Genomic DNA, 13,906 nt, shown 5'->3' with positions numbered 1-13,906 from the left:
GGGGCGGAGGCAGGGGCCAGGTAGACAGAGAAGGGGAGAGAGAGTCTTAAACAGACTCCACCCCAGCATGGGGCTTGATCTCACCATCCTGAGATCACGACCTGAGCCGAAACCAAGAGTCAAATGCTTAACTGGAGAACCAGAATGGACTGACATAACTATATTTATTTTTTTCAGACTCTCAAACCTGACAAACTAGAGTCATGATTCTAACCTATCCTATCCCTAATCTATTTCAGTAAATGGTACCACTATTAACCCAGTATTGCTCACACCAGAAATCTGGAAGTCCTTAGTAACTCCTTCTCCCTCATTTTCTATATTCTGTCTACCATCATGTCCTACCATTTCACCTTTAAAACATACTCAGCATCTTTGCTCATGCTGTACCCTCAGCCTGGAGCAATATTCCCTGCTCCTTGCCTAGCTGGCTCCTCATTTTTGAGACAGCAGCTGAAATATTAATTAGAAAGTGTTCCCTAACCATCCAATATATAATATAACACAGGTCCCCTCCTGCTATTCTCTCTCAGTACCGTGTCCTGTATTTACTATATATTTACTTGTTTTTAATATCTACTGCCCTTCCTAGTCTGTGATTTTCATTAGGAACTGTCTCATTCTATTATTCTCACCATATATTCAATGCCTGCACGGTGCCTTCTACATAGTAAGCGTTTAAGAAATACTGGTTGTAAGAAGAAAAAAAAATTTTTTTTAGAAAAATCATTTTGAAAGCACCATGGAGGATGTGTGAGGAGGAGGATGTGAAAAACATGAAGAGACTAGAACCAACAAGATCAGATAAAAAGAGCCCAGGTGAAAGGATAAAGAGCCCAGGCAAAGGGGAATGTGGAAACGAGGACAGAGAAAAAGCAGTACTTGAGAAACCAAGGTGGAACTAATAAGTTCCTGGCTGAGGCACGTATACAATGAAACCTTAACTTCCATCAGGATTGAAGGAGGCAGAACAGATACTGAAAGAAGAATGAAGAGATCTTCTCGACAATGGTAAGTTTGAAGAATCTGAATTAATAAGTCTAGTAGGCAGTTGAAATTTTAAATGTGCCACACAGGAGAGAGGTCCTGGGTTGGGGAACAGATCTTTTCCTCTCTTCCTCCACCTCTACAAATCAAGATGCCAGGAGGAACAAAAACAGCTTCCAATTTTTGATCACCTACATTATGCTTGACATTGTTCTGAGCACTTTATATATTATTTCTATTCCTTTCAACAACCCTACTAAGAAGGTATCAAAGCTTTGAGAGGTTAAGTAGACTAAGTCAACTGCTGAAGGGAGCAGAAGTGTTAATCAGTGGTGGATGGATTTAAATCCAGTTTTCTTTATATCAAAGCCTCTTTTTGTATACTACCTTACTTCTAACTTGAATAACCACCTATGAAGTTGGTTCTGGGAAGGGAAAAACAGCAAACTAAAGGAGCTATCGGACTGAGAAAATAGGCAATGAACCTAGAGAAATGAGACTTCAAAAACAAGTTTAATAAAATTTCATGTGAGGGAGTCAGAGAAAAAGAAGTAGAGTTAAGATTTAAAGACCCAGCCAGAAGAACATCAAACCATCATAATACTTCTATAAAATATGTTCCATGGTATACAGCAGCAACGCATTTGGGAGCTTGTTAAAAATGCAGACTCTCAAGGCTCATCCAGACAAATGGAATCAGAAAACGCATCTTAATATGACCCCCAGATAATTTGTGTAATACATTAATGTCTGAGAAGCAACGGTCTGATACCGTTACATAGATGAAGACACTAACCAGGTTAAAAAAGAGTTTGCAGAGTTAGAAGACAGGCCTTTTGCCTCTCTGGCTAGTATTCATTCTGTTTCACTATGTGCCCTTCAAACAGACCCATCACTTTGAACCTCACTAACCTGAAGTTTTGCCATCGAAACATGTAGGAGTTGAAATGAGTTTAAAACAAGTCATCACTAACCATTTTGAATGTTTCCACTTCACCTGGAATTTTAAGTGTTCCCATGAATTTTCTCCAATATTTTTTTTTTGGTAAGATTTATTTATTTTTGAGGACAGGGAGGGAGAAAGAGCTAGAGCAGTGGGAGAGGCAGAGGGAAAGGGAAAGAAGCAGACTCACTGCTGATTGCAAAGCTGACTTGGGGCTAGATCTCAGGACGCTGAGATCATGACCTGAGCCGAAACCAAAAGTCAGACCCTTAACCGACTGAGCCACCCAGGTGCCCCCTCCAATATTTGTTTTTAACATCACAATATATCTTAAACCATTTGGGCTGTTCTAACAGAATACTACAGAATAGATGGCTTATTAACAACAGAGATTCTATCCTCACAGTACCAGAGACTGGGAAGTCCAAGATCAAAACTGGCAGATTAGGTGTCTAGGGAAGGCCCACTTCCTGGTTCATAGACGGTCATCTTTTCACTGTGTCCTCACATTGACAGAAGGAGTGAGGGATATCTGAGTTCTTTTATAACACCATTAATCTCATTCATGAAGGCTCTGCCCTCATGACCTAATCCTGTCCCAATGTCCTAACTCCAAATACCATCGTATTAGGGATTAGGTTTCAACACATGAATTTTGGGGAGATACATTCAGTCTACAGTACTACATGAAACACAAACATGCTATCTCTGACTACAAAGAATTCTTAATTCACAGAATAAGTTTCAACTCTGATTGTTCAACGTGAAAAAACAGTAAAGACTAAAAAAAAGACTTTGTATTAGCAAGTCATTTAAAATCATGGAATTATGAAGTTAGAAGAGACCTTATAAGGTTGAGGTGACAGATTTCATCTAGAATGCCAACTATCTAGCTGCTGACAGTGCAGTACCAAAACGGGAGTATGACTGAGTTGGGGTCAGCTATTAGGTATATCTGCCACCAGTTGGTTCCAAAGAGGGCTACCACAGAGTTGCTAACCTTATAAAGGTAAGGAAACTAAGGCCTAGGGAAGTTAAATGAAATATATGACTCACACACCAAATAAATGGATCAGAACTCTAGGTCTCTTGCCTTCTGGTATACTGGTTTTTATCCAGAATCCTCCTGCTTTTCCTCTCTGATACATTTATTCAATAAAAAATAGAAAATCCTTTTCATGTAATAGCAAAAATCAAGCCAATTAAAATTTAACTGAGAATAAACAAGTCCTTATAATTTATGAGTCCTATAACAAAGACTTACATGTAAGTACATTCAAAGATTTTAATGAACCCCACAGTCTCTAGGTTGTATCACTGTGATCAGTGAATGATCTCTGACTCAGATTGTTTTCTGACAATTTTACTTCATGGTGAGTTTTTCCATGTGATAATTCTTAAGAGTTTAGCCATGATGACTCAGGGTACCTAGATGCTATGAAGGAGCTTTCAATTTAAGAAGTAGGAGGAGAATGAGGGGGCATATTGAATCATTAACAACCTACTCGGTTCTGAAATCTAGCAAATCCTTTTTGGAAGCCATTTTACAGACAGCTTCAGGAGGCAAATTCTGGCTAAAGCCTTTAAAGACTGGTCTTTAAGAGCTGAACTATATACAAATACATTGGTTTACCATTTCTAAAAGAGACACAACCAAAAAGTTTAAACAAAATGTGACTTTCTTTTTGTTAACTAAGTATCAGTGATGAATTTAAAAAAAAGGTCTGGTGTCACTGAAGTCACAGACATGATCTAGGTTGAACAGTTTAAGGACCTAACTCAAAATTCATTGCTCCTTTGGAGAACCTATAGGACTTAGTTCAGAGGCTGAATCATCCCATTTTAAATGAAAATTACAGTAAAGCTGTAAGTAGATTTAAAAAGCTTTTAGATACATGAAGTTTGTCTATGTGACTGTGGTTTCTAATTAGAAGCAACCACCGCTTTATGAAACAAACACACATTTAACATTTTGTAATTTGGATGTTTTGGTCCTTTGTTAAATTCAAAGAACAGTAGTGAGAAACAATTCAAAGAAAAATCTATTATGTTATCTGTAGTCTAAATTAAAGAAAATCAGCTTTTAGTGCTTCCAGTACATGCAGTTCATCAAATCTGGCATAGACCCGAGGAACATGAGGTACTGTGGATATTATCTGCCAAGAACCAGGAATCTAACACTAAGGTTTTGAGGAACCAACGAAGCACCTCCAATTGTTTTCACTTATTGTTAAAAAATAAAATTAAACTTTATGATGCTTTCTAAAGATTAAGTCAACTGATAATGTTGAATACAGTGAGCATCTAACTGGCAAAAACCAAGGCCAATCACCTTATAATTTATTCCATGAAAGGATGGAGAAGTTATAAACTTCTTTACCACATTACTGATCTTTCTATCCTTTCCTCTTAATTGTCAAAAAGCACCTTATCAGAAGCCCAGACACAGTTTTTTTTCCCAAGGCCATTTACTATTACAGTGATGATGAAGTCCCTGATTGATGTTTTTGGAAAGACAACATACACCAAGAGCTGAAAATGGTCTTTGAAATTCTACTAGGCTATTAATTCTATCAAACTTTGCTAGTTTAGGTATAGGTTCTGGATGGATGTGAAATTAACTCATGAGGCTTTCAATTCAATGAGTTTACTATTTCCTACATTATTCAGTTCAAAAAGTACTGTATCCTCTGGGTCACACAGTTATCTCTTAGTGCCTAGCTAATGGGGATATACTCTCTCTCCACTAGAACACACAGCAAAAAAGAGGGGGGTAAGAAAAGATAAGAAGCACACAAATAGGACAGGTGTTGTATCTGTCATCTACCTGTTACTTCTTTAAGACCCTTCATTCATTCCAAGCCCACTTTGCAAGTACAAAAATGGCAGACATGTAGAAAACATGGTGGAAGAGCAATGGGCACTAAAGCAAGCAAAGGAAGGTAAACAGAACCAGTAACAAAGTGAAGAAGAGATGAAAGTAAGAGAGAGATGAAGTGAGAGCTGCAAAGATGTGGACTACTAATACCTTGCAAAGCACAAGTTGAGAAGAACATCCTGGAACCTGATGCTGCAAATATCTACAGAGCTTAAGTAATAGAGTGAATTTTCTTTTTTTGAAAAAGGTTTATTTATTTATTTGAGAGAGAGAGCGTGCAAGTGCACGTGCACATGTGAACAGGTGGATAGGGTCAGAGAGAGGGAGGGAAAAGAAGGAAGGGGGGGGAGAAAGAGAAAGAGACTCAAAAGAGAAGCAGACTCCCCGCTGAGCATGGAGCCCCTGATTCAACTAGGGGCTTGATCTCACGACCCTGAAATCATGACCTGAGATGAAATCAAGAGTCAGATGCTTAACCTACTGAGCCACCCAGGTGCCCCAACAGAGTTAATTTTCAAATAATTCATTACTGTTAATTATTATCACCATCATTATTAACATTATTATCAATTCGTTATTGTTATTATTTCCCAAAATAAATACAGGCTTTATCATGGTCACAAAGTGTAAGCCAACATGAAATTTAAGATGCCCCTTTTGCAAAGCAACTTTTTTCTTTGAAATGAAAGCTGTATTGTTATTACTATTCTCTACTTAATTTATAAATTTGAGTCTTAGCTCATTAAATCATGGACACTTAAGTAGATCCAAGTTATCCACGGACATGTTTACTATTTTGTGAGAGCCAATTTTTTCTTTCCTTCCTTCTCTTCCCCTCCCCCACTTTCTCTTCCTCCTCCACCATAAGTTATTTATTTATTCCACAAAAATGGAAATGAAAAACAGATTCATAACCCTACCACCAAATCAACAGACTGAAAGCAATTTCTAAAATGAGCCACACATCACAATGGTCCCATCATAGAATTTCAAAGTCCTTCATGAAAAACTATTATTCTTTTTATTGTATTTTACAGATGAATCAAAGTTAGCTTGAAAAGACCTTCAGAGTTAATGGAAAGCCCAGGAATTAAACATAGGCTCTGTGTTCTATGCCAATAGGCTAGTGTTTAAAATACATTAAATAATCCAGCCTAGCATCTAAATCCTGATAGTATATGCAGTATATGAAGAAAGGTTCTATCTATATGTACACTACACATATATACACACCAAAAGGACCAAAACCTCTGATTGAATTAAAGAAATTAAAGAATTTTCTGAAAAATGTTTAAAATAGGGAGTTTTTGTTAAAGTAGTCCTTATATTGTTACATATTTATATTCTTAGTGGCCACTTTATGCAACTTATTTTGTTTTTATTTTTTTAAGATTTTATTTTTTTTAAAGTAATCTCTACACGCACCATGGGGCTCAAATTCACAACCCCGAGATCAAGAGTGCATGTTCTACTGACTGAGCCAGCCAGGGATCTCTGCAATTTATTATATATTAAAAGTTACAAATTCTACTTAATCCCATTAAATCCTATGTATTATTGATTAAAAATACAAAAGAAAACATTGTGCCCTCCTATTATACATCATTAACTAGAAAAAAATGGTTTTTTAAATTCAGCATTATCAACAAAGTAAAATCACTGAAATAAGTTTAGTTTCTCAGGTTGGAAAATCATCCCTACAAAAATGAAAATCATTTATCATTTTAATCATTTAGTGTAAAATCATTCAAAACTAGTAATCTCCACATGTATATTGTCCTATGAATCTAAGATTTTAAAACTCCGTATCTATGGAGGGTTTTTTTTGAGAGAGCCTTTCAAACAATTGGGGGATGATATCAATTTTTCTACAATAATAAAAGATTTAAACACAGTTCTTTATTATGGCAAATAATCATGTTCCGGAAGCAACTACTAATCTGAGAACTGAAGCATGAATTTAAGATTTAAGAGCCAGATTAATCTCGTAACACTAAATGTGTGCTAGTATTTCAATTTCCCAAGTGTATGCCATGGCAACAAGGAAGTTATACAACTTCATTACATTATAAATGCCATCTCTTCAGTCTTGAATACATAACATGGAAATTTATCTGCAACGATTGTTTTGAGTACTTAATTATTAAGAAGTGCGCATGGTCTTGCATGTATATGTGTATGCCTTTTAACACATCAGACAAAACTTAAGTATCTCAGTGAGTGTAACAGTCTCTTGCATATTAGTCACTCTTAGAGGTTAGATCCTTACTCTAAATGATGCTACAGTTGTCCACATTACTAAAACTCCTTTTCAGTCTATAGGTAGATCTGATTTTTAGAAATAGTAATTGCTTTCTCAGAGTGAATGTGAATTTTAGAAACAGCCTGAAGTTATTTCCTATTTTCTGTCCAAAATCCTTTCTGAGTCATATCTGATAAATGAAATGAGGTATCATGTGGCTAAGACCCCCTTTTTCCTTAAAAACAAGGAGCAAATATAAAGTACGGAGCTATTTTCATTTGTGGCTCTTAAACTGGCTTAGAAGGCAATTACCAAAGAAAGGTAGTTCCAAAAATATTTTGAGTAATGCTAGTATTCTTGAAATAAGTGTAGAGCTTTCAGGGTGACTAAAGTAGACTTATTTTAGTTAAGTGTATAAAATAAATGTCCTTACTTTAAAGCAAGTATGGATAACCAACCAGGCCCTATACAATCTGGTCTCCTGGCCCCTCCCTTTACTTTTTTTTTTTTTTTTTTAAAGATTTTATTTATTTATTCGGCAGAGAGAGAGACAGCCAGCGAGAGAGGGAACACAAGCAGGGGGAGTGGGAGAGGAAGGAGCAGGCTCATAGTGGAAGAGCCTGATGTGGGGCTCGATCCCATAACGCCGGGATCACACCCTGAGCCGAAGGCAAACGCTTAACCGCTGCGCCACCCAGGCACCCCTCCCTTTACTTTTCTAACCAATCTCCTGCTACTCTATCACTCTAACCCAGTCACACTGGTCTTGTAGTTTCTTGCATTCTAGTCAAGATTCTGTACCTCAGGGCCTTCTTGCTGTTCTCTTTGCCTGTGTCCTTCCCCAGGATTATCTGCAAGGTTTATTCCCTCACCTCCTCAGGTCTTTACTCAAATACCTATCACCTTCTCAATGAGGTCTGTTCTGCATCCTCCTCCTATCACATCCCCCCTGTTCCTTCTTCCCCTTGTCTGCTTTATTTTCTCCTGTATGTGTGGATGTGTGTATAAAACTGTTCATTACAGAAATTTTCAAACATACACAAAAGTAGAGAGAGTATGAGAAATCTCAGGTATCCATCATCTACTTTCAACAACTTTCAATATAGGGCCAATCTTGTTTCATCTACGCTCCTCCTCCCTCCAAATTATTTTGGAGCAATAATCCAGACATGATATTTTAATTCATAAATACATAAGATCTCTAAAAGGACTCTTGTTTAAAACCCATAATACATTGTCATGCCTACAAAAACTAACAATTCCTTTTAATCAAATATCTAATATTCAAATTTCCCCAATTTTTCATTAACATCTTTTTACATTAGTTTGCTCAAAGCAGGATCTAACTAAGGTCAATATACTGCATTTGGTAGATATGCCTCTGAAGTCTCTTTTAAACTTAGAGCTTCCTCTCCCTTTCTTGTTTCTTTTATTTACTTCTTGAAGAAATGAGGTCATTTGGGGAGCCTGCGTGGCTCAGCCCGTTAAGTGTCTGCCTCCGGCTCAGGTCACGATCCCAAGGTCCTGGGATCGAGCCCTGTGTCAGGTCTCCCTGCTCAGCAGGGAGTCTGCTTCTCCCTCTCCCTTCACCACCCCCTCCCCCCTCATACTCTCATACTCTCATGCTCGCTTTCTCAAATAAATAAGTACATAAATAAAATCTTTCAAAAAAAAAAGAGAAATGAGGTCATTTATCCTTAAAACATGAAATATTTTACTTATTTATTTTATTGCCTGTGTCTTGGTTTAGAATGTAAACACAGTAAGGCAGAGCTTTTACTTTTAGTCTGTGTGAGTGGTATCAGCATCTAGACCAGTGCCTGTCACATAAAAGACATCAATAAATACTTACTGAATGAATATTTGGGGTTCATGTCAAAAGTCCATTGCCCACCCCAAAGCAGAAACTCCTAATCACAGCACTCTGTCCCGCTGAGTCTGAACTGGGACTCCCGGTTTTCTAAATATAGTGCAGGGAGCCATCACCAAGTAACTAGATTTGGTACCCAAGGTGAAATCTATTTGCTATCCCTGCTTTACCTCCCCTCTTTCAAAATAAGTGTACTTCTATCTCCAAAACAAATTCAATGCACCCTGTATGATGAAATTTACCTGAAGTTCAGCATAATAAATGACTGTATTTCTTGTCAAGTATGTGTAAACATTTCTTAGCTTATTTTAGACAATTTAGGGGAGAAAGAAAGTTGTAGCCAAAAAAATGATAGGAAAAGAAACTGCAGAAGATGGTGGGAAACTAGGGTACTACATATTTTTAGAATTAGCAACACCCCAACGGTTCATTATAAAAGAAAAATTAGTAATAAATACTTTGAAAAGGAAGTAAATTACATGTGTATTGAATTTAGAACTTTTTTTTTAACTACATGAATGGTCAAGATTAACTGGGGAATGACAAATGTCCAAATTTTCGCATTTATAGGCAACAGCAACATATTCTATTTTTCTGTAAATGGTATTTTGTGGTGTATAAAAAAGTCTTACAGGGATAATACAAGGAGTACTATGTAGAATTCTAGTTTTTTGAAACAGTTTACTGCAGCAAAGAAAAAATCTAAAACATTGTCTACACATTCTGAAAAAATAATCACATCTTCTTAGACTCATTTACAATTCATTTCTCTTAAATTACCCGACGAGGCTCTTTGCCTCTAAGTTTATTTCTGAAGGAAGCTATGCTAATTGAAAGGCTCCAATCAGATATTCATATGTTTCGATTATTCATTTCTATTTTAAAAGGAAAAAAAATCATAAATTCCTTGATATTCCCTCAAGAAATCATTGCTTATTACTTGCAAATTAATTCACCAACAACAACAGAAATTATGTAGGGCCTACTAAGTGTAATATGTTAGGCAATTATTTTCAACCTTTGAAAGGAAAATTAGAAGTGGTCTTTCAAGATAAGGTAAGAAAAAGCTAGTGGCATACCTTGAAATTATATCTAGTTGTTTCAGTGACCAATATTTCTTGTTTTGAGATTCCCACACATTAGCGTGGGGGAAAATCTTCTCTGGCAGAGGTCAAACTTAAAGAAAAACAACAATACTCCCCCCCTCCCCCACCACCACATGTGTAAAGAAAAACCTCCAGCAACCCAAATCCCTTGAAAGAATGATTTGTTTACTTTTCCTGTGTAATATATTTAGAGGGAATATGGAAAAGATGGCTAGAAATCTATAAACGGAAAGTGCTAAGTGGAATTCACTGTTTATAGATTTTAGCTAGAATTTTGTCCCTTATATAATGTTGCCAGGAATCTTTTATATTGTACTCTTTAAAAACATCTTCATCAGGTTTCCTTCTTTCATTGATTTTCCTCTTCCTTCTTTCCACTGGCTCCTAAATTTGTTTCATTCTTTTTAATTAAATGACATAAATGTAACTTTTGGAGTAACACAATTTTTCCAAAGAAACTCCTGGAAACCATCTTAGTGCCATCATATACCTGTCATTTTGAAATTTTAATATATTATATACCGTATAGTTAAAATATATGTAATGAAATAATCCATATAAATCTTTCCAATTTAATAAATATTAGGTTTATAAATAATAGGTCTATATTGATGTACAGTGGTAAGATGTAGGTGTTTGAGAATATTAGAAAGATAGTTTTCAATTCTAAGTCTGGGCTTAAAATCTTTATCAGCCCCAGAAGTTTGTCTGCAAACAGTTGTTCACAAAGCAGGATTACTATAGTATAGTCTTTATCATCTGACCCACTGGACAACTACAATAAGGCATACTCTGAATCACAAGATTCTGAATCTACAAGGGACATTATGACAACCCAAAAAGCTGAAACAAAGTCAAATAGCAACCTATGGAGACTTCGCCTTTCAACATGCCTGACTAGCATTCAGCAGTACCCCACTCACTTCCCTGACCTGTGCTTTTCAGTCATTTCTTGAAGGGTTCCCAATGATACCAGGAAACCTGCAGTGCCAGGCTTTGCCAGTCAACACTAACTTCTGCCTTCGGACTCCCGTGATTGAGCAAAGATGTTGTGTCAGTAGCTTCCTTAAAGTACAAATGCCTCTAGCAAATCTAGTTTGTAAAAGCTACAGAAAGAGTTCAACATAATCAACTAACTGCAAGGTCACTGAAATGACAACTTTAAGGAGAGCACAGATTCTCCCCCTTCACCCCAAATCTGTCACTAAGACACAATTTCCAGCTTTTTTGTAAGTCAATAAATACTACCGTTATTGCATTACAGCACCTCTAGCACATTAATGAAAACCTAGGTGACAGTTTTCTCTTTAAAAGGTGTACATTTATTAGATGAGGCATTAAAACCACTTCACCATATGCAACTTTCCATGCACTTAACTGTTCTATTTCCAATTGTTTGTTTTAAACTCAAGACCTCTTTAAACATACTACAGGAAGGAGACAGGTTAGAGGATTGGAGAGAAATATGAAAATAGCAAATGTCTCACTTTCCTTTTCTGATGGAACCACCAGAATCTAAAATCTGGGGGCAAGTATATTACACAAAGTTAAATTCAAGAGTAATTAGGATAAGTGAAAGTATTCACTGTAATTACAGTTCTGATCATTATTCATCTCAGGAAATAACTAATAAAAATGATGCCTGATTTAAATTTTTGGTATCCTCCAGTTTGGTTCAACTACCAAAATAAATAAGCTTGTCCTCAGAGTTAAGCATTTTCCTCCAGAAGAGGTTGTTGGTGTGAATAAAAAAAAACAAAGGGAATTCATATGATGTATTTGTACAATAAGGACAATGTTTTGAGACATGTAAATCTGATCACTCTGAGAAAACATTTCCTGTTTTAAAGGAAACATCATAAACTGAAACAGAGTAACTGAAGAAACTGAACCTTCTCCACAATTCAAAAATTTGAATTCACACTACAATGCAAATTAAAAAAAAAAAGCACCTTACATCTCTCCTCAATTATAATACATATTCAATGTAGAAAAAGACAAAGCCAGTTCTGAAACAAAAGATCAGCTGCTAGGAAAACAAAATAACATTTTGCAGAGGAGGAAAAGTACACAGCCTTTGAACCAAAACAAACAGATGACCTTTTCAAACACTTAAAGCTTCAGTCCTTGGCACAACCAGCATCTATGGATAAAATGCTCACTCAATTATTTGTTAACATACTGTCTGATGACTACACGATGGGAAGGCTGTTGATGCTGTTAAAACCAAGACATATTTCCACACATTTGTGTGTAGTGATTAATATCTGTCAAATCTACATTAAAAAAAAAATTCTCTGCCCTCCCGCCCCCCATCATTGCTCTCTTGCCTCATAGGAGACCTGAGTGTACAAAAATAAAAGTAGATGGTGAGATGAGTTTATGATTTACAGCATTTTCCAAACTCGAAGCATTTTTCAAGAGTCCTTTGAGGTTTTAAGATTCAAATACTATTCAAGAAGAATTATTGTTTGAACTACCTATTACCCAGACTTCTTTCAGACTTCACTTAACCTGTAACTAAAATGAGCATCTTTAACTTTTCCACGGGGCATTGGAGAACGAGTTCTTACTCATAAATGCTTTCAGGTCCTCAGACACTAGGCGCGGCGGAAGATCAAGAGTATCCATCAATTAGAGAGCTTTTCCGGACCTCAGTTTACCCACTTACGAAAACGGGCGTATTAACTTGTTTCGTAGGGACCCCAGAGGTGTAATTAATTAAGTGTTTTTAAACGCTCTGACATCCAGGGATGAAAGGAAATGCGAGAGACACGCAGAGAAGATGACAATAATCACAACAATAAAAAGAATGACTAACTTGGAAGTCTGCGTTATGTAAGGAAGGAGAAAGAAGTTAGCAGATTCGCACAAACAAAAGAAAAGCCCACCACCCCCTTTGTTTCTCTTTCATTTCTCTCTTCCTCCCCGCCCCCGCGGAGCTCCCCTCCCGCAGCATGCGGCCCGGCGCGGGACGCGGGGCGCGGGGCTCGGACTTGGCCGCCGCGCGCCGGACTCCCGGGCGGAGGGGGAGGGCGCGTCGGGCCGGCTCCTGACAAAGGCGCTTCCTCCTGCGAGGGCGCGGGATGCCGGCGCCGCAAACTCAGCTCCCGGCCGCCTCCAGCGCGGGGGCGCGCAGGAGGGCGGGGAGAGCCGGCCGGTCGCCCCGGGCAGACGCCGAGGAAGTTGCGCTCACGCCTTGCCCGCACCCCTCGCCGGCCCCGTCACCATCCCTCCCGCGGCGGGCCGCGGCCACACTCACCGGACAATTGCTGGTGGCCGCAATCCTAGCACGGCCCCGAGATCCGGAGCGAGGGGGTGAAGTGTGCGTACGCGAGGAGCGCGAAAAGACAGCCCAGCGTTCTGCCGCCGCCTTCCTCGCCAGCCGACCAAGCCCCGCAAGGGAAGTTGGCCGCGGAGCCGAGTGCTGAGGAGCCTCGGGCGGAGGGAAAGGCGCAGGGCCCGCTTTGTGGTGCGCTCCCGGTGGGCTCGAGGCAAATCCGAACGCGCGGCGCGGCTGGTGCTGCTGGTGGAGGCGGCGGCCGCGGCGGCGCCCCCCGACGGTCCCTCCGCCTCACACCGCCTCTGGGTCACTGACACACACTCGGAGGGAGGGGAGGGGACTAGCAGGAGGGCGGGCAGGAGGGAGGGGACCGGGCAGGGCCACCACGAAGGGCGGTGACGCGACGCCGAGTGGTCTCTTGGGAGTTGTAGTTTTCCGACTGAAGAAAAAAGGGAAACATCGTCGATGAGGATGCTGCACAGCTCTCTCTGCACTGCGCATGCTCGGGGGGGTGGGGAGAGAGAGAGAGAGAGAGAGAGAGAGAGAGAGAGAGAGAGAGAGATGGAGAGAGAGCGAGCGCGCGAGGGTCGGCCCCCA

General features: G+C 38.9%; 1 protein-coding gene across 2 annotated transcripts in view; it reads right to left on the bottom strand.

The window, feature by feature from the left end:
* The window catches only part of PELI1 (pellino E3 ubiquitin protein ligase 1), a 60,928-nt gene extending 47,296 nt beyond the window's left edge, over positions 1-13,632 (bottom strand). For both annotated transcript variants that reach the window (XR_005832953.1, XM_040623415.1), the window contains exon 1: positions 13,289-13,632. The gene's annotated coding sequence lies outside the window, so the exon portion shown is untranslated. The remainder of the gene's footprint in view (positions 1-13,288) is intronic.
* Positions 13,633-13,906: the final 274 nt, after the last annotated feature.

The sequence above is a fragment of the Ursus maritimus genome, unplaced genomic scaffold (assembly GCF_017311325.1).
Source record: "Ursus maritimus isolate PB19 unplaced genomic scaffold, ASM1731132v1 scaffold_6, whole genome shotgun sequence".
NCBI classification, from domain to species: Eukaryota; Metazoa; Chordata; class Mammalia; order Carnivora; family Ursidae; genus Ursus; species Ursus maritimus.
This window is presented reverse-complemented; position numbering and strand designations above follow the sequence as displayed.